The following is a 20,730-nucleotide window of genomic DNA, read 5'->3' on the forward strand; positions in this document are numbered from 1 at the left end:
ATCCCAAGATGCAGGTTTCCAACCGTGGGAGTCTATCACCCACCCAGGCTCCCAGGCAGGCTGCCACCTGCTTTCTACCAGAGGCGACCTGGCTCCAAGGCCTGGGCTGTGGCTATGGGCACCGAGTCAGGCACTGAGTATCCCTGGGCCGGGGAGGTGACTGAGTCAAAGGGCCTCAGGCCTCCGCGCAGGCTGCTCAGCCCTGCTGCTTTCAGCGGGGCGGTATTGAAAAATCCGGAGGCAGTGCAGGGCTGCTGTGAGCATCCACTAATTGGAGATGGTGAAACATTCAGGGGAGATTCAGGTGCCAAATGCCTCTCCCTAGAGGTGCGTTAAAAGTCCTGAGCAACTGCAGTAGCAGGCATCCCTGGGGAAAGTCCCAGCAGAGGTCACAGGGGATGGGCTCTCACTCCCAGAAGGGTGGGGGTGCACCCACACCAGGCTCTGCCTCCACCACTTCCTGCCCATAGGATCTTAAGCAACTCTACCTCTCTGACCTTCTGTCTCCTTTTTTATAAAATAGAAGTTACATATTTTATCTGGAATAGTAAGATAATAACTATAGACACAGTGGACTTTTTTTTTCTTAAGTCCATTTTGGTAAATTATATTTTTCTTTAAAGTCCCTCTCCTCAAAAAGATTTCCAATATTTTAGTATACACTGACTCACATATTCTTTTGTTATTTGGAATGCCTATCTGCTGTATATGAAATCAGGCTCTCTTTCCTTTCTTGCTTTTGAGGAGCGTCTACTTGTGATGTGCTGATCCTCCCCAATGTTATCTGTGTATATTATTAATTTTTGCTCTTATGTTACTTGCTTCTTCTGCTACTAAACCTTTTTGGGGTTTAAACTATTATTTTTTCCTATCTTCTTAAGCTCATTATAAGCATTCAAAGCCATAAATATCACTCCAAGTACTGCTTAGGTACATTCTACAAGTTTTGATACATAGCATTTTCATTACTCTCCAGTTATAAATCTTTTTTTTTTTAATTTTTATTTATTTATGATAGTCACAGAGAGAGAGAGAGAGAGGCAGAGACACAGGCAGAGGGAGAAGCAGGCTCCATGCACCGGGAGCCTGATGTGGGATTCGATCCTGGGTCTCCAGGATCGCGCCCTGGGCCAAAGGCAGGCGCCAAACCGCTGCGCCACCCAGGGATCCCTCCAGTTATAAATCTTAACTATATTACATACTTTATGATTTCTCATTTGAGCCATGCGCTACTTAGAAATGGCTTTCTCAATTTCAAAACTATATGTACTTTTTTTAAAGCTACCTTACTCATATTTACAGAGCAGAATGCCTGGTGTATACTCAGTGATCAAAGATTACTGGAAGACAATATAAAAGAAGGGGAAGGAGGGAAAGAGAAAAGGAGAGGAGGCTGGAGGGAAGGATGGAGAGAGGTAGGTCATAGAGGAATCCTAGTTGGTTTGAGCCAAAATTTAGCAGTTCTGCTGTTGGGGTGAACATCGCGATGCTCAGATGTAAGCAGAGACCGGCGCACACCCCCAGTCCCCAGTCCCCACCTCGAACGTCTCAGAGAAATATCTGGAATATCTGAGTCTTAGACACAGATGTGTGTCTTCTGTGGCTCCTTCTCCTCGTGTGCCAGCCAGGCGCCCACCCCAGCTGGAAGAAGATAGAGCAGCTCGAAATCTGCCCGCAGTCCCTTGGGTGCGCCCTGGGAGGCAGCAGCAGGAGACAGAGTAAAGGAATAGCCTGGAAGACTGGAGCAGAGTCTGGGAAGATGTCAGCAGGTCAGGGAAATGGGCAAGTTCCCTGCTGGCCGTGGAGCTGACTGCCTTCCTTCTGTGTCTCTTTCAAATAGCTTTGCCATCCCTCGAGAAGGTTCAACAGCCATGGAACCAAACACGCTGTCTTCAACCATCGCTCCCTGACAGTGGAATGGCAGTGGCAGCCAGTCATCAGCCAGGCTGGTCACACACAGTGTGCCCCACCCTAGGTCATGCTCTCTCCACGTGACCTTTCTTTGGTGCTCCCAACGACCTGGAACTGGGGGCTGCTTGACCACCTATCTGATCTCAGATCCATTCCCTGCCCTTCCTCTGCTCTGCTGTGCTCTGGGACCTGCCTTCCCCAGCACCCCGTGTCCCCTGGCTTCCTGGTAGTTTGGCCAATGGGAAGCACTAGAGGAAGGGGGGAGGTGGGCACTAAAGTAAGTCCCTCCCTTCTTTCTGCTCCCTGGGGCATCTCTGGCAGTGATTACATCTCCGCCCAGGCACCCCCTCCTTCTGGGTATAAACTACTGTGGTTTTAGCTTCTGCTGATGGTCCTAACTCCAGGGATGTAATACTGATTCCCTCTTCCTTTGTACCTCAGGCCCTAAGGGTGGCAGCAGCTTCCTGCTCTTGCTTACACACTTGGGGTGCCCCTCCACCTCCCCAGTCACCCATGTAACTAATTCCCCGTATTAAATTCCCTCTGTTGGGAAGACCTAAAGCAATTCCCATCTCTCGGCTGGAAACTGACCAATGCAAATCCATTTTACCGACGAAGCCCGAAGTGGGGTTCAGAGAAGTTAAGGAAGAAGATATGAGGATGTCAGTAAAGAAAATAGCAGCACAGAGCTTGGGGCCAGGTGTTGCCTCCTTCAGTGGCTCGCTCTGACATCTGAGCTGTCTCCCCGTTGGTAAACATGATAATGGAGGATGCTGACACCGAGTATGTGGAACTGTTACGAAGATGAAATCAGCTATTATCTCTAAAATTTCAGCTAAGCAGAATGACGGGGCACATGGTCACACAACTAAGTGGCACAAACGGGATCTGGATTTCCTATCCAGTGCTCACTCCCCCGTCCCAAGTAGTTTGAATCAAGTTGTTCCTGGGATGGATTCCCATCCTGACTTTGGCCAAAGTATTTTCCCAGAGCTCCTCCCTCTCCACCATCACCCCCAACATGGAGATGACCTCCCACTTCCCAAGGGATAACCGCAAGTGGCTCTCAAGCTGCTTTGTCCCACCCAGTTCTCCCAGGGGCCAGACCCCAGGCCCCAGCTGCAGAATGTAATACAGCGTCTCTGACCTCTGGCAGCCGGGAGGGCTGGTGGAGACCCCAACACATGGTCTTAGGTCGCCCTGCCCAGGAGCCTCGTTATTAAGTGAGCTCTGCTGGCAGCCCTCCCAGTCTGGAAACAATGATCCTCACTCCCAACCTCGAGGAGCCAGGTCTCCGGTTCCCTTATTGGGACTGGCCTGGCCACTCACCAGTGAGGGAGAGACTGCAGCCTGGGGCCGTGGAGCCTCAAGCACTGCCCTGGCTTCCCTAGGATCAGATGCCTCAGGCCCAGGGACTCTGAGCATGGTGTGTAATGAAAGCTGACCTCCACTTCCTTCCTCTGGGAAAAATCCTTCTCCACCCATCCATGCTGAAGCCTCTGCCATCCACTCACCAGCTTCAGTATTGAATCTCTGGGACCCACCAGAGACTTGGACTCAAGAAAGGTAGATCCTGGAGCATACTCAGCCCTCTATAGCCAGGAGATCCCAGAGGACATCCTGGAGTAGCTGCCCCCTCAAAATAGCCCCATCTGGAGCCTCCCAAATGGTTTGCTCCCATGGGCAGGTCCAGGTTCCAAAAGCAGTTTATGCATTTGATGACTGTTGTGATCATTCATTCATCAAAACTGTCATGAGTTCCAACAGCACATGCCCTGTAACAGAATAAATGCTGCCCTGTGTTCTGCAGGGGGCTACACATGTAGAAAAACGCGGAAGACTCAAACCCAGCCCTTTATGAGCTGGGTAGTTTTCACTGTTTTGTTACTTTTTAATATTATTCTAAAAATCACACCCTCTTACCATAACACAGGCATACGATTAGAAATCTAATAATCTCCCTTATCTTTCAGAGGAATCTCTATGTTAATAACCTGGTATAGTCATACTTCCTTCTTACTATATTTATAAAACATATTCAGGGTTTGAGCTTGGGGAAATGGATTGTTTCATTTTGTTTTCTGCTTCTGTTTTTACAAAAGAAAGAAAATGGGATCCCATTATATAAATGACAAATTGCTTTTCTCAGCCAACAGTTCATACATTGCACTCATATCTGACTCTTTCCAATAGCTGTGTCCTATGCAGTATCACAACATACTCGACCACTGCCCTATTTATAAGTGGGAAATACACTTCCACAGTGTCAGCTACCGACACTTGGGGGTTTGTATGCTATCGCAGTTAGTGTTATTCAAGCTCTCCAAGTATGGTGACCAGACCAACCAGCAGCAGCAGTAGCACCTAGAAAACTGTTAGAAGTGCAAAATTTGGGCTCAAAGAACTCTGGCAGTGGGGGGTAGGGAGGTGTCCCAGCAATTCATGTTTTAACAAGCCCTGCAGGTAATTCTGACGCATGTTCCAGTCGGAGACCCACCACCTGCAAGGACCATGCCCATTTGTTTGTCCTCCACAAACAATTGCAGCAATCCCCAAAGTGTTTTCTCTGAGTGTAAGAAGCCAAGAAGTTTCTAGATATGCAAAGTTAGATGAAGTATTCAAGCAAGTTACCCGACTGCCCAGTAACTGGCTAACTCATTCCTTCACTTTTCCGGGAAGTATTGGACTCATAGAGACATAAAGTAAACATATGCCCCCATCTAATATATTCAGAAAAACAGGACCAGCAAATTTTCCCTGAATGGCCGGCATACCTGATGTGGTTCTTCCTTAGTGCAAAGAGATTGCAGTCAATGAGTTCCGTCTGCAAAAGAGCAACCATCTGAAATGTGTAGACATGGAAGTAATAACAGTGTCCAAAGTCCCACCACTCATCAGCACCTCTGAGGCTTAGATTTTGTGGGCATACTAAACTTACCTGCCAGGCTGTTGGTCCAAACCGTACTCTGTGGCTCCTCGAGTCAAGATTATCCTTCAGCTTAGCATCCAACACATCTCCTTGACAGTCGAGGGAATGAAAAAAGGAGAGGCATTAACAAGTTATCTCGTGAGAATGCCACTTTCCTATGCTGCCTTCATCTCAAGAATGAGAACTGCTATGTTCTGAATGAGGCCCCTAGGAGGCAAGGTTGGGTGGGGATGAGGATGGTGTGAGGGGGACGAGTGAAGCCACTTGAGCGGTCCTCAGTCTCCATTCAGGAGCTATGAGTGAAAGGTGTATAGGTTGGGGCCTATAAATTTGAAAGGTTCAAGCTTTCAACTGCATCAGAATCCCCTGGGGGCACCACAGGAGAGGTTTCAGATTAAGGAAATCCAGGGTGGTACCTGAGAGTTTGCACTGCTAACATGTTCCCAGGAAATGCTGGTGCTGCTGGCCCAGGGTCCACACTTTGAGGACCATTGGGGTACAGCAACACCAGATGTTGCAACAAACTCCAAAATGTCCATGGCTTGTCACAGTGAAAGTTTGTATCACACCAGGTAACTGTTGAAATGAGGTGTTATTGGGGGGTGGCGAGTGCTCCACTCAGTCACATGCTGGAGGCTCTGCCATAGTCATCATACCCAGTCCTATGCCATTAGCGAGGACTTGAGGTCGGCCGTACCTGATGCAAAAGGACCAGGGAAACACAGTCCTTGGGTGGACGGTTACTTCTCCACAGCAAGCCACTTCCTCCCGGGCTATGCAAGGACAGGACAAGCCAGCAGCCACTGCTGCACATAGCTAGTTTTTCCCATCTCCAAGTCCTCGCCTGGCCCCTGGGAAGGGGTTAGCCCAGCCACAGCCCCAGAGCTAAAAATGTCCTGCCAGCAAGGCACACTGTGGCAGTCAGGGGAAAGAGAAGCAGAGTCTACAGAGATAGTGACAGCCTCCCGACTTCCACAGGTGTCTTCCCAGTGACAGGGACATAAGCTTACTAATGTCTCCACCCCCTGGCCTGTCCTCTTGGGGTGCAGTGTGATACAGCAGAACCACAGGCCTGCGGCCAGATGGAAGAGCCATCACTTACGATTGTGTCACGTAGGGTCTCTCTGATCCTGGCATCTATTGAGCACCTACCACCCCCCAGCCCCTGGGAGCAGTCACGTTGCATATGGACGAATGGCTCCCATGCCCTCCCATGCATTAAAAATACTTGGTGAGCTTTAAAAACACGTAAAGCAAAAACCTATTTTAAAATATGACCTTCACCCAAAAGTTCTAAGTCACTTGGCAACAAAGGAAGCCATCTTCGGACCCAAAGCTCACACTAGGTGATTCAGACAAGAACAGATATTGGAGGTCAATATATCACGGCTGGGGCCGGTGCCCTGGCGGGTTTACACAGTGAATCTAAATAAACTGGGACTAAGTTTAACCCCTCCCTGCATAGTTTGGAGTTGGCTTAGGCCCCAGGAGACCTCTTGCATGAGATTTGGAAGTGGAAGGAAAGCAACAGCAGGCAGATGCCGTTGATGCTCAGAAAGTCTGCAGGGGTCCCCTGGGGCTGTTGGGGAGCACTTGTGCTGTTGCTGGTCTGCAGGCTCACCTGGATGACTTAGGGCAGCACCCGGACCACACCTCCTCCAGCCCCTGATCAGCTCTCTTCCCCTAGATCCCCCAGGTCTTGGGCCTGGAGCACGATGAGCTCTGCAGCGCAGGGCATCAGCTTCTGCAGGATGTCACTTGCATCTTTGCAGCTGGGGACCCATAAGTCCTTGTGGGCTCCAGCTCAGATTCCCTTTGCCCTTGCTCTGGACTTCTGTATGCCTTTCCCTCTTGACTGCTTGCCCTGCTGACTTCAAACAGGAGTGCAACCACCTTCCAGAGACAGTTTCCTCCTCTCCAACCATCGCGTGGGACCAAATCCTCACAATCAATTTCTTGCTTCCTATCACTCTTAATGGTTTTGCTCCTCTGCTTGAAACTTGGTAGGTGCTTTTCTTCCCACAGTCTCATTTAATTTCCACAACAGTCCCTAAGGAAGGTCTTGTTGATCCCATTTTAGTGATGAGCAAAATGAGGATCAGAGAGGCTAAGCCATTTGTCCAAGATCCCACAGCCAGGGAGAGGGAAGAGGGGTGGAATTTGAACCCAGGCCTCTCAAACTCCAAAGTGCTCTTCAGCACATGGTATTCTGTGGCCCCAATGAGAGAGTCAACACGGGGTTCCCACCTGTGTCTGTGCAGGATCTCCCCTCCTGCCCCCAGCGCTCTGGGGTCAGGGTCTTCCTTGGCTGGGGTCTGCCACCTGCAGAGAGAGAGCTGCCGCTGTCTTCCCTTCTCCCTCTCCTCTCCAGCTCTGGCCAGAGTTCTGGGTGGGCTAATTATACCCTTTCATCATAAATCAATAGGAGAAGGAAAAAATGCTTTCTTGGAAGCTTCTAAACATAACTTGAAGCCCAAAAGAGCACCTCCTTTGAAACCGTTCTGCTTTCGTGTACAAGACGCACACGGAATAGAGATGGTGTTCCTATGGGGAGCAGGTGCATGGGCCACCCCGCCCATGAGAGAGGCGCAGGAGGGCGGCAGGAGAGGAGGCGGGCGGGGCAGATCGGGGAGAGAGCAGGACAGAGGGGAGAGGGACAAGCAGCAAAGACCGGTAATGAAGGGACAGAGAGGGAGAGAGGGGAGGAAGCAGAGGAGAAAACAGGAGTCAGACACCGTAGAAATAGAAAACAGAATAGAAGGGCACCTGAGTGGCTCAGTCAGTTAAGCATCTGCCTTCGGCTCTGGTCATGATCTCAGGTCCTGGGATCGAGCCGCACATGGGACTCCCTGCTCAGCAGGGGGGTCTGCTTCTCCCTCTCCCTCTGCCTGCTGCTCCCCCCATTCATACTCTCTCGCTCTCTTTCAAATAAGTAAATAAAATCTTTAAAAAAGACAAGAAAACAGAATAGAAGGGGACAATAGGGCCAGAGGAAGTGATAAAGGTGGAGGAAGGAAAGAGAGTACAGCCAAGATGTGAGCAGGAGACCAAGACAGAGAAACAGGGAGACAGAGGGACAGCGGGAGACGTGCCTGTCTGGATCCTACCTAATTAACACTTCCTCGGGGCCCCAAGCTCCCCAGGAAGGCCGGGGCCCCCCAGACAGCGGGCGGGCGCGCCGGACACTGGCTGCGCTGGACGCACCCCCCGAAAGACAGCGAGCGCCTCTGAGTCAGCTCCTTTCTGCCCAGCCCCACCTGCCCCACCTCTGGGGCTAATATTCCAGGGATAATTACAGAAAGCCTGCTCGGCCGGGATTTACGAGCGCAGAGAGAGCTGGCTGCTGGAGGGGCGGGCAGACACGAGGGGGGAGTGGTCACCGCCACCCACCGAGCTGGCTGCCAAGGCTCCTGCCACCTGCTCTGGGCCGCCTTCAAGGAGGCTGAGGCCCCCGGAGGTAAAGGGAGGCCTGTCCAGGCTGGGCCACAAAGCCAACCTGCCTGTCCTCCAGACAACAGTTTTACTCTTCCACCAAGCCCTCCTTCTTTCCACTGAACATTTCCCCCCTCTGCCACCTTTCCCCCACTTTGCCATCTTTCCCCCTCTTTGCCGATCCTTCTTCCCATCTGCCAATACTTTCTCCCACCTGACATCTCCACTGAGCCGCCATCCTCCATTGACCCACCAATCTATCAATGGCTCCATGTTTCTGTCCACTCCTCATCCAACCACCACCTGCTCTACCCAACTGCCAACCTCTCTTCCTTCCACCCATCCCTCCTTCGCAGACCAACTTCTCCACCTCGTCACTAATTCCCTCAGCCTCCCCCATTTCCACCAACCCCTGCATCCTCAATTCAGCCCTCATCTCTGCCAACCCGTTCCCCATCTGATATGCCCTCCACCTGTGCACTGCCCTCCCCTTCGCTTCCAAACTCCTCCAACCACCACCCACACGCCCTCCACCCATTGACCAGTTTCTCCATACATTTGCCAACCGTCCAACTCTCCACCCCACCAGCCCTTCTATCGCTTTCCACATCTTCTCTCCATCCCCCAAAATCTCCAACCCCTCTGTATGTTTCTGACCTATCCTTATCTCTCGCTACACCCACACATCGATTCTTCCATTAATGCACGGCCCTCCTCCATCTACGCATACAATGCCTTGTCCAGTACCTACTCCCATCCACCATCCCAGCCAGCCAGCCAGCAACTCTTCCACTGACATGCTAACCTCTTCCTGCAATGCTTACCCCCTCACCCAGCAAGCCCTTAACACTTCAACTACCTCCCAGCACACCCACTAACTTCACAAAGGCCCCAACCCAGCCCTCGGGGTGGCTCAGTGAAAAGAAAATGGATTTGTAGAGCATGCATGCCTGGAATATAATCTTGGTTGGTACACACTGGCAATGTAGCTCCATCCAGTGCTACCCCCTGCCTAGTCACAGCCTTGGGAGGGTCCTCAAGGTCACTGAAGAAGCTGGACAGAATAGAAAGGGGCGTGGGAGAAAGATCCTCTCACCTCTCTTAAGGATGCTGGTAAAGTTAATTACAGCCATCTTCACACCTTCCCAGCTAACTGGACAGTACAGAGGAAGCCTCACCCCACTGATTTCTGCCCCGGCCTGTCCTGCCTGCCCTGATGGGACACATTCAGGCCACAGGCCCCTCCTCTGCCAGAGCCTGGGGCTCTGAACTGGGTCCAAAGACTCCGAATAGGCAAAGCCATGTTCGGACCAAGGCCTGAGTTTGTAGGTAACCCCAATGCCACAGTGAGCCACTCAGACCTATGTGGTGTCATCCATCCTTTTGAATACGAGCCAGTCTGAAAACAGATGACTTAGGGACTGGTTTCAACCCAGGACAGGTAGACTGCAGGTACCACAGAGGGAGTCCACTACATAGAACCTGGATGAAGGCTAAGGAATCAGCAAGACCCACGTTTGCATTCTTGTTGCACTGCCTAGCTGTGTGACCTTCTGGGATCACTTAACTTCTCTGAGCCACAGTGTCTTCATCTGTAGAATGAGGGTCAGAAAGTTCCTACCTACCGCGTAGGATTGTGATTAAAGATATGCACGCATTGAGGTAGCACCTGACACACAGTACGCCCCCATCAAAGATGGGGTTACCTCCCCCTCACTTGCACTTGGCCCTGGGGCTTCCAGGTACAGAGGGAAAACAGGACACATTTCCACCCCCAGCTGAGGCTGCCTTGGCCACAAAGCTAAAGCTCCCCCTAAGAGCTCCCTGTATCAGCATTTCCACTGAAAAACCTCTGTTTTCAGGGAATTTTAAACGCCTGGAAAATTTTGCTATGGGACCAACCTTATCCAGGGCCAGAAACAAATTTCTTTTGTAAATCCCAGCCCTCCCTTTTGGCATGTGGCAGCTCCTCACCAAAATGCTAGCTGACAGGTCAGTGTGCGAGCCTCTTTGACTTGGGTTTCCAAAGCAGAGTTTAGCAAGTGATCAGTCTAATTGCTTTTGATATCTAGAAAAGCTAATTAAGGTAATAATACTTGGCACTTGTATAATAATAATAAATATAATGACCCTTTCTATGTAAGGAGCGTCTTTCATCCAAGGATCACAAAGCCTTTACAAACATTAATTAATCCTCACAACTCACCTGTGAGGTAGGTGTAATTAGCCCCATTTTATAGCTAGATGAATTGAGGCACAGATAGGGTAAGGGATGTGACCGAGATCACACACTGCATCTACTGCCAAGCCTGGGATGGCTCTGAACATTCCAGAAGCCACACTAAGAGTTCCCAAGCCCTCTGGTTGGAGCCTTCCTCCTGCCTTCGGACTGTGTCGGGGAGCCTCCCTAAGGGACAAAACTTTCCTTGACCAACCACAGAGAAAAGCAGGAGGCCAGCACCATCTCTGGCTGGGTGGCCTCGAGTCGGCCTCTTCCCTCTCTGCGCCTCTATTTCCTTTCCCATAAGCCAAGAGGTTGGGCTCACAGCCCCAGTGTCCAGTCCCACTGCTTGTTATCCCATTTCTGGCTTCACTGGCTAGTTTTTCCGGCCTTGAAGCCAACAACAAAGACCCAGGTTCAGCCAACATCCCGTAATAATGGGGAGCCAGATTTCACAAGTAAAAATACAGATACTGAGTTAGATTTGAATTTCAGAAAAACAAATCATGCGTTAGTATAAGTATGTCCCAATATTGTATGGGACATAACTATACTGTGAGATCCCAATATTGTATGGGACATATTTATACTAATGCATGATTTCTCATTCATCTGATATTCAGATTTAACTGGGCATCCTGTATTTTATCTGGCAAGCCTGCTTATTGTCACTGTGTGCCAGGCACAGGGCGGATGTGCTCATCTTCCTAATGTCATGTAACCCTTAGCCTCGCCCTGGGAGGCAGGCGCAACTATTCCCCAGACTCCCCAGTGTCCAGAAAATAAAGCACAGATCCCTTGAGGGAAACCTTCCGGGCCCTGCTAATGTACCTCCCAAAACCTCTCCAGCTTCATGCTGGACCCCGTGGTCCCCATTACATGTTCATCAAAGCTCAGAGTAATTAGCAAGATCTTGTACCCAGCATCCAACCTTGTCTCTCTTGAGTCTCTAGCCTTTACCTCTGCTGCTCCTTCCACCTGGCATGCCCTTCCTCTCCCTTCTGGAAAATGCCTACACATCCGTAAGACTCTGTTCAATGCCACCATCTCAAGGAACTCTTCCCTCACCAAACACTCCCTCTGCTATATTCATCTCTGGGCTCCCATGGTCCCCAATGTGTGTGTGTGTGTGTGTGTGTGTGTGTGTGTGTGTGTATGTTCTCTGAACTTCAACCACACAAATATGCCCATGACCAGCACACCCTGTGCCATTTCTTGGCCACATGTCTTGGTACATGCTATTCCCTCTGCCTGGAATTCTAACAAGCACCTTCCAAAATAGATCAAGTCATTCATCTATTTAACTAATATTTATTAAGTACTTGCTATGTGTCAACCTTATAATCCCCACCTTCATGAAATTAAGTCTAATACAGAGGTCAGCAAACATTTTCTACAAACATCAAATGGTAAATATTTTAAGCTTTATAGGCCATAGGGTCTATTCAGTTCTGCCATTGTAGCACAGAAGCAGCCACGGAGAGCATATAACCAACTGGATGTGGTGTTGTTCCAATAAAACTTTATTTACAGAAATTGACAGTGGGCCGTATTTGACCCACAGACCATACTTCACCAACTCTGGGCTTAGTATTAGAAAACAGATATCACACAAATACTTAATAACTATGAATAACAAACTTTCTTAGATGCCACGAAGGCGAAGATTCTACTCAAACTCCTCCTCCCCAAGAGGCCTTATCTCAATTCCCACGGCCCTGAGTTTAGAGTGCATATCTGTGGTTATTCAAGGCAGGGACTTCCATGTCCAACCCAGAGGCCTGGGCCCCATCATTGATCCTGCTCCTCACCCTGCCTGAGATCACCTGCTTCCTGGCACCAGATGGGGCTGGACTGCCGGGGGTGCCCATGTAGCTGCCACACCCAAGCCTCTCCCTAGCAGACGAGAAGCTCTGCTTGCCCCTCACCCATAAAGACAACCCTGCGGCCACTCCTTCCAACTGCCCACCTCTGATTAATAACCCAGGCTGAGTGCGACTGGGAATCTTATTTAATAGAGAGTATTAGTGCTCATATATTTGAGTGTCAAGTATCATATTTATTAGCCAAAAAAGACATATATATAAGCACACATATATAAACTCCTGCTTCACGTGTATGCCAAGAGCACTCACATCCAAACTGGACACAAACACAGGTGTATCTAGTGACACACAGACCCTAAATTCTTGACTCAGAGCCGTGCGTGCACATACACATATATGTGTGTGCATGACACACTACACGCATGTGTGCACACACTCTACATGTGTGTGTGCATGTGTACCATACACATGCTTGTGCACATGCACATATGCATACACTATAGCATGCACGTGCGTGCGCGCACACACATATACACATACTATACTCCCATATACTGTGAGATCCAGCCCCACCATGTGTCTTGCAGGAGGAACTGGCCATGAAAATCACAGCTTTGGCATCTCTGGGCTGCCAGTTCTCTTTGGTTCCTGCTGCCAATCTCAGCTCTGAAGAGGGCCACAGGAAGTTCTCCGTTTCCCTGGCTGCCAAATTCCAGCCACCTCTGACCCCCAGAGGGGCGGAAACTCCTCTGGCTTCCTGTGAACCCCCAGTGCACTCTGTACCCACCACTGCTAGCAGGCATGTGGTGCAAGGAGATAAAGGGCGGCTCAGTATCCATGCTGCTGCAGCCAAGGCGCCTTCCTTGGCCTCCCCTGGGTGTCAGGGCCTAGAGCGCCAGGGCCACCAGGGCCTCCAGGGAAGGACCTTGGGCCGAGCCCAAGGTCGAAATGTCCCCCGTTATCTGAAGGACGTTGACAACTTTCCTGCCCTGCTTTTCCCAACACATCCAGCAGCCTTGAGGAACTCACCACCACCCCTCCGCCCCGCCCACCACCATGCCATGCTCTGCACAGCCAACGCCCGCTGCTCCTGGGACTGTTCCTGAGCAACCCACCCCCAGCCTCTGCCACCTTCCTGGTGGGGAGCTGGTGGCACAGACTGCGTTGACTAAGAAATTGGTGAACCAACTCCCAGCTTCTTTGTTGAACTAGTCAGCAGGATTTGGATCCCCTGTGATGTCTTCACACTAAACCATTCATTCATTCATCCATTCATTCATTCAAAACACATATGTTGAAGCTGTGCCCAGTGCTAGGAATTCAATGGTGAATAGACAGGAGTCACTGGTCTCCCCTGCAAGATCAAGAGCTAGGTAGCAAGGGAACCCACTAACATGGTCTGCTGTAGACAGGAAGCCTTCACAGAGGCAGTGACATTGGACTTGAGTCTAAAAGTCCAAAAAGAATATATGTGGAAGAGCAATCTAGGCAAAGCCAACAAGTGCAGAGCATCTGGTGCATAATGGGTGCTCTAGAAACGTCTGTCGGCTGAATGAACACAGGAGGCATTCAGGTAAGGAAGTGACAGTGACTCTTGTCGATAAATCATACTTTCCACTGTTGCCGGGGACCCGTGAGACTCTGCCCAGGATGGATGCACCATCTCCCATGGTTCTGCTGCCCCATGGACTCCCTGTGCCCTGTGCCCATCACACACCTACAAATGGACACATATGCATCACATGGCTGAAGATGCACCTGCACACATGAGTACTCAGCACATTGAGACAGCCACAGGCACACAACTGTGTGGGGTCTGTGCCCACATGTCTAAGGAAGATAATCATAGCAAACACTTCTATCACACGTTCCCATGGCCCAGGCAGCCAGGCACTGGTCTACGTTCTCTGCAGTTACTCAATGAATCCAGCCCCGTAAGGTGAGAAGAGCCATGGTCCTCATGTTTAACTGATAGAGAAAGTAAGGCATGGAGATGTGAGTCATTTGTCCAGTTATACAGTTAGCAAGTGGCAGGGATGGGATTTGAACCAAGCTATCTGATCCCAAGGTCCCTACTCTTGTCATCAAAGCAAAGTATTCCCAACACCTCCTCCACTCCAGCCTCCCTCCACCACTGTCCTTCCACACTCCGCTCATCCATGTTATAATCCAGCCACACTGAACCCATTAGGGTCCCCTACACTCATCTCTTTGGCATGTTCCCCCCCACCCATGATTCTCTATGCTATGTACCTCCCTACAACATCTCTTTTTATTATTTGTTTACCAAACATTTGTTAAGCACAGATCGTGGTCAGGCCTTAGTGCTAAGCATCTTACATGCATTTTTGTTCAGTGCTCACTGCAACCTTATGAAGTTTCTGTTATTAGCCCCATTTTACAGATGGCTAAAGTGAGGCACACAGTGGTTAGGTCATTTGCCCAAGGTCACAGAGTAGCAGAGCTTAAAATAGACCCAACCGATCTTGACTCATAAGCCTCAGCTATTAATCTCATCCTGAACTGCGTCCTGTCCTGCTCAGTTTGGCCTGCTGCATCTGAGAGGTCAGTCTTAGGGAGAGGAGGAAAAGATGGGAAGAAAGAGGAGGAAGAGGACCAACGTGAAAGCAAAGTGCAAGGCTATTGGCCATTACAAATCCTGAGTGTGGGCGAGGTGGGTGGAGCAACCTTGCAAACTTTTTACCCACATTTTTATTGTGAACACATTGGAGATATTTGGAAATATGGAAACATTGAAAGAATCGTGCCATGAACACTCATAAGCCCACCACCTAAAATCAACAATCAGCATTTCACTCTATTTGCATTTTTGCCTTTCTATCCGTCTTGCCAGACATCATTCCACTTAAAAAGGGAAGACACTTGGCAGACAAGCTGAGCAACTCTGGGAAAATCACTGCAAGTAATTTGGGGTTTTTACTGGGACCAAAGAGCCCATGCACACTTGACATGTACACACGCAGGTATGCATATATGCAGGAGCGTATCCTTGTGTACACACATGCATGAGCACGTGGACCCACATGCACACACACAAAGGAACAAGGACACAAAGCATAAGGAAAGCTCTGGGATTTGGAAGAGGGTAGTGGGGCCACCTCAGTTGGTCAGTGAAGCCAGTTCCTTCCCATCCGCCATCCCCACAGGGGACAGCCAGGCCTTCGTGGCCCATCCAGGCCACCGGGAGCCGCCAGGGCTGGGACTGGGGCTGGGGGTAGGGTGTTCCCCTAATTGGCTTGTTCACCCAGCAGAGGAAACAGCCGCTGGCTTCAGCCTCCAGATGACAGGAAACGCCATGGAGGGCTACTTGGGCAGTAATTACTACTTTGAGAAAGGAGGGAAAAAGCTGAGGGGGAAACGTTCCAACTCAAATAATCTGCTCATTGGGGGGATGGGAGGACATTTCAAGGAAAAGACATTTTGAAAAGCCTTCAATCAATCTGACAAGCAATTATCTGCTTAGCTGCTGGTACAAATCCCCCAGTGAGGGCTGGTGCCCCTCCCAGGAAAACAAGAGCCCCCGACTGGCACTCGGCCCCCTCTCCCTACCCCCACCCCCAGCAGCCGAGTGGGTGAGTGGAGACAGATCCTGCCTGGGAAGCCTAGGTCTGGGGGCAGCGAGTGGCTCTAGGGGTGTGTCCACCTATTTCCCTCCACCTTTCACACCCACGTGTAAACACACACACACACACACACACTACCCAGTGTGACGACATGCCCTGCCCGTGTGTTGTGGAATAAGCCTATTTCAAACAATCTCTACTTCCCCAGGCAACCATAAGCATTCTCACATATCATTCATTCATTCATCAAACATTTTTGTCAAAAATAAAATTTCCTAGGACATCAGATGAGAAAACCAGAGACACCCATGGTCCTCAGAATACAGTTGGGGAAAAGAGTCACTGTCACCACTTTGTGGCTTCTGACCCAGTTTGGGGAAGCAGCACGGAGGACAGGAGAGAGCCTGGCTGTGACCGGACAAGAGAGCTGAATCCAGACGGAAGTACGCAGAGCAGAGCTGCCCACTGCCTCCAGTCTAGAGCCCTGGGAAGTCAGGCTGCAGGGTGCAGAGTGGGAGGGGGCCTCCTTTCTCCTCTCCCTGCTCCAGCCCCAGACCTCTTCCTCTGACTGCCCCCTCTCCCAGGCCCTGACCCTCCCTCTTGCTCAGAGAACCCTGGCACTTGTCTCCTGTACTAGCCAGGCAGGACAGAGAGCAGGTGGGTTTGGTCACTGTCCTCCCAGAGAAGGGTCTTGTCCTTGCCCCGTAACCCTGAGCAGAGCCCAAGAATGAACCCTTGGCTGCATAGAGTGGGGATGTGACTGGTTAATCCCCCTTCCCCATGGCCCTTCAGCCTCCTCACTCTGCATCCCTCACCTCTTGTCCTGTCTCTCCAGCAGCATGCTGGGCAGGATGCAAAAGCCCATGTACATGGGGTCTCCATTAACCGCCATCCCTCACCCCCAGCCACCTCTGAGGTTCAGAGACTGTGGCTCACCAGCTGAGGAGACTGAGCTCAGACAGGTGACGTGACCTGCCCAGAGTCACACAGCTATTAGCAGAAGGTGTCAGAAGCTGAATCCGAGTGTTGCTAACCCCAACATCCATGCCCTTAAGTACTTTGAAATATCAACAGCCTGGATGAGATTCACATTTAACAGAAAGTCAATGCTCAATAAATTTTAGCTATTTTCATATTTATTATTGTCCAGCTCAGAACCCAAAGGAGGTCAGACTGGTGAAGCTGAGTGCCCTGGCAGGATACATGTGAAAATGGGGGCCCTGTGCTTTGTTCTTGGACCTCAGATACAGATCGGGAACTAAGCTGCATGTCCAGCCAGTGGGCCTCAAGCAGGGTTTAGAATAGAACAACTAATTCCAGCTCAAATCTCCGAGGGCTAGAGTCCACTGGCCAGGTACTCAGGCCCTGCCAGTGCTGGGCAGAGAGGCTAACTCTGACCCCAGCAGGCCCCGCCTGATATTGCAGGCCCAGGATGGGACCCCTGCTTTTCCCTCCAGTGTGTCTGCTGCCTGGAAAGGGAGGGGGGCCCTCCCCACCCCTGCAGCACCCATCACGCTCATGCTAGCTGCTCCCCACGCTCTGGGACATATATGGGATACGTTATCTCCCAAGGCCATCGCCAGGGGAGGACCACATATGTAGATGGAGCAAAATGATCCTGCTCATCTGGCATGGGAGGGAGGCAGCTATTTGATCTCCTAGGACATTGCATTTTTCCTTTGGTGTTTGGCAAGACGTATCCGATGTATTGGCAGGCACGCTGCTCACTGTGTCCCTGTGAGGACACACCCTTGTGTTTTATGACCAGAATCACTCAGGTGCGGGATCAGCCCCAAGTTAAACCCAACTCCCATCTCCCGTCCGTACTGCACAAAAGCAGAGACTCCCTGCTTGCAACAGAGCTGGGGAAGACATCCAACCATCCATCCATCCATCCTTCCGTCCATCCAGTTCATCAGCATTTATTGACACCTACCTGTGCCCAACCCTGTGCTAGACACCAGAGGTGCAGGGGTAAATAAGACACTGTTCCCTCCCTTCAGAATTCAAGGTCCAGACATGGAGACAGGGAAGATGATGCCATTTGGAGGTGTCGCCTACCAGCGTGGAAGCTTCAGGGACACGTGGATTCAGATTCCAGCTCCGTCCCTATGTTAAGTGACCTTAGCAAGTTACTGACCTCAGCAAGCCCCAGCCTCCTCCCAAGAGGAGAGACTACTTGTAAAATGCTGAGCGCTGTCTTGGCACATTGAGACGCTGCTGGCTTATTTGTTATTGCCTTCTGTGAAATGCCCATACCGACACTCAGCCCTGCTGCCTTTACAATGTTTCTACCAATCGGGATAATATGTGGGGAGAAGGTCTCATAAATGGCAGAGTGCTGGTCATTCACTCTTGCACAAATGTCCGTTGAGTGCCTGTGACGTGTCCTGGCAGGTGCTGGGGATGGGTGAAGGAGGCCCAGACCTGGACGTAGTTTCCGGCAGCCCTTAGGAAGGAAGGCCAACCTGCGACCAGGCGATCCTAGGTCTGGTGTGACAAGAACAGCAATAAAAGTTTCCACAAAGGAGGACAAAGGAGGGAGTCATTAGCTACCTGGGAGGTCAAGCAGGCTTCCTGGAGGAAGGGGAGCTAGCATTGGTACTGCAAGGATGAACAGGCATGAGTGTGAGCAAGGCACTTATTCCCTAGTTAGAGAGTGAGCAAGTCTGGGGCCACACAAGCGGGGTGGACGCATCGAGTGCACAGGCCCTCTGAGGACAGCAATCTGAGAAGCCTTTGTTTGAACCAAGAGGAGGATAAGCTGTCCAAAAGGGGAGCCCACTAAAGGACAAGGAGGACTTGAGCTGGGGAGGGCCAGACCCAGCTGGGAAGTGAAGGGGGCAGGCCATGTTGCCTGGGTTCCTGAATGTCCCTCAGTCCACAGTAAATCCGGGTCTGGCTGTTCAAGTCTCTCTGTCGGGCCCAGCCGGGATGCTCAGTTCTGTGCTGGGTTACAGGACTCGGTCTGGGATGGCCAATCTAAGCACCATAGGACCCTGCCTCACGTCCTCCCCCTTCGTGTCTGCTCCTGCACCCCATGCAAACTCCTCTCCCAGTGAGGTCCTGCCAAATCAGCCCTTTTCTGTAGAAAGCAAACCCCACCCACCTGCTCCAAATCCCACCCCCCTCCCTAGCCCCGCAAGCATCCTATCACCCCCCCCACTTACTGTCACCAGGACCTAGTTCGAGTCACAGGGGAAGCCCCTGGCTGACATCCACCCCAGGAAGCCACATTAGCAACTTCATTAATCAGGGTCAGGTTTGCGCTTCTATTGTCTGCTGTAACCATTTGTTTATTTCAACCTTGGCGACAGCCCCAGTTTATTACAACTCTTAGTGCCAGACACGGAAGACAATATACTCGCCTTTCACGGGCAAGTAGGAATGATAGTCTTGCATTTTGTAGCAAGAGACTCATCTTACTCGAACACACCAAAAATATCAGATAATGTTTAAAAGGGAATGCAAATCCATCAATACATATAATACATACATGCATATCTTTCACCCACAAAGAAACAGGAATTAAAATAAAAAAGGAATCACAGTCTATCCTATGGCAAACAAAATTATAAACAGTAATACCTAATGCTGGTGAGGTTGCCCTGAAATTGCTAAACAGGCAAACTTCGCTGGAGGCAAAGTAAATTAGAACAGGCTTTATGGAAAGTAAATTGGAAAATATGTATCACAAACCACAAAAATGTTCCTACCCTGAGACCCACTGATTCCACTTCTGGGAATTTATCCTAAGGAAATGAGACCAATAAAGAGAAACACTCTGTGGAAAAAAGAAACCTGTTCATTAAAGCGTTATTTAGAAGAGGGAAAAATTGAAAGTAAAATTGAACACCAATTTCATGAAATAATAGGGATCCATTAATAGGATAATCCGTAAGGCTGGAGCGGCAGGCAAAGGTGCTTTTAGACTGTGAGTGAGAAAGCCACATTCAACGTCTCCAGTTTATTATCAACACCAGCAGTACATGCTCTGGGTTAACATAAAAGTCACTGCACTTGCAATGCTGGGCTGGTAGCCTGATGGGAAGGATTTTTTTTTCCCCTCGTTCTCTAAATTTTCAGTTGGGTCGTATATTGGTTTTATAGTTTCTTTTAACCGGAGCTAACAAATAATCACGCTTCACAAAAGAACCACAAACAGGGCTTAATTAGACGGCATGGCTTTCACAAGACCCTCTGCCTGTCTGGGCCCCACTTCCGTCTTCCTTAAGATCATCTGCCCCATAAATATCATGTGGGAAATAGGCAGACCTGGGAAGGCTTTTAAAATCTTTGAATCAAGAGTTGTGAGGAAGAATGGATTTGTGGAAAACACTGGTGAGAGATCGTTGAATACTTAATACCCATCCAGAACCACCCTGCTGGGCGGATGGTATTATCCCCATTTTACAGCGGGGACAACTGAGGCTCGGATGCCGTGGAGACCTAACCAAGAACAACACGGGTGGTAAGGAGTAGAGCTGGGACTGACTCACACCCAGACCCCTCTGTTCCATTGTCTCTGTTTTTTATTGCCTTGTTCCTCCATCCATGTTGATGACTTTTCTCAAAAGAAACTGATTCTTTAAAAGAAGTTGGAAGTTGCAGCCTGAAGGGAACTCAAGGCGGCCCATTCAGCGGCCAAGGGAGGACTTGGAAGTAGGACACAGGGGTTGGCTGATTTTGCTTGAAAGAGGACCGGCACAGCCAGTGGCTGCAAAACCCACTGGGTCCAAGCATTCCAGAGGAAGGCAACCACGTTCCCAAGAATGTACATCGGCAACCACAGAGATAGGCCTCAGAGAAGAAAGAAGGGCTGGGGGG

The 20,730-nt window shown here is 50.2% G+C and overlaps 1 long non-coding RNA gene across 1 annotated transcript in view; it reads right to left on the reverse strand.

Moving 5' to 3' along the window:
* LOC140618457 (uncharacterized) overlaps window positions 1-20,730 on the reverse strand; it is a 111,016-nt gene that overhangs the window by 65,687 nt on the left and 24,599 nt on the right. The window contains exons 2-3 of the long non-coding RNA XR_012018591.1: window positions 4,850-4,929; window positions 4,686-4,735 (exon numbers count right to left, since the gene is read on the reverse strand). This is a non-coding gene — a long non-coding RNA (uncharacterized lncRNA). The remainder of the gene's footprint in view (window positions 1-4,685; window positions 4,736-4,849; window positions 4,930-20,730) is intronic.

The sequence above is a fragment of the Canis lupus genome, chromosome 26 (genome assembly GCF_048164855.1).
Source record: "Canis lupus baileyi chromosome 26, mCanLup2.hap1, whole genome shotgun sequence".
Classification (NCBI taxonomy): Eukaryota; Metazoa; Chordata; class Mammalia; order Carnivora; family Canidae; genus Canis; species Canis lupus.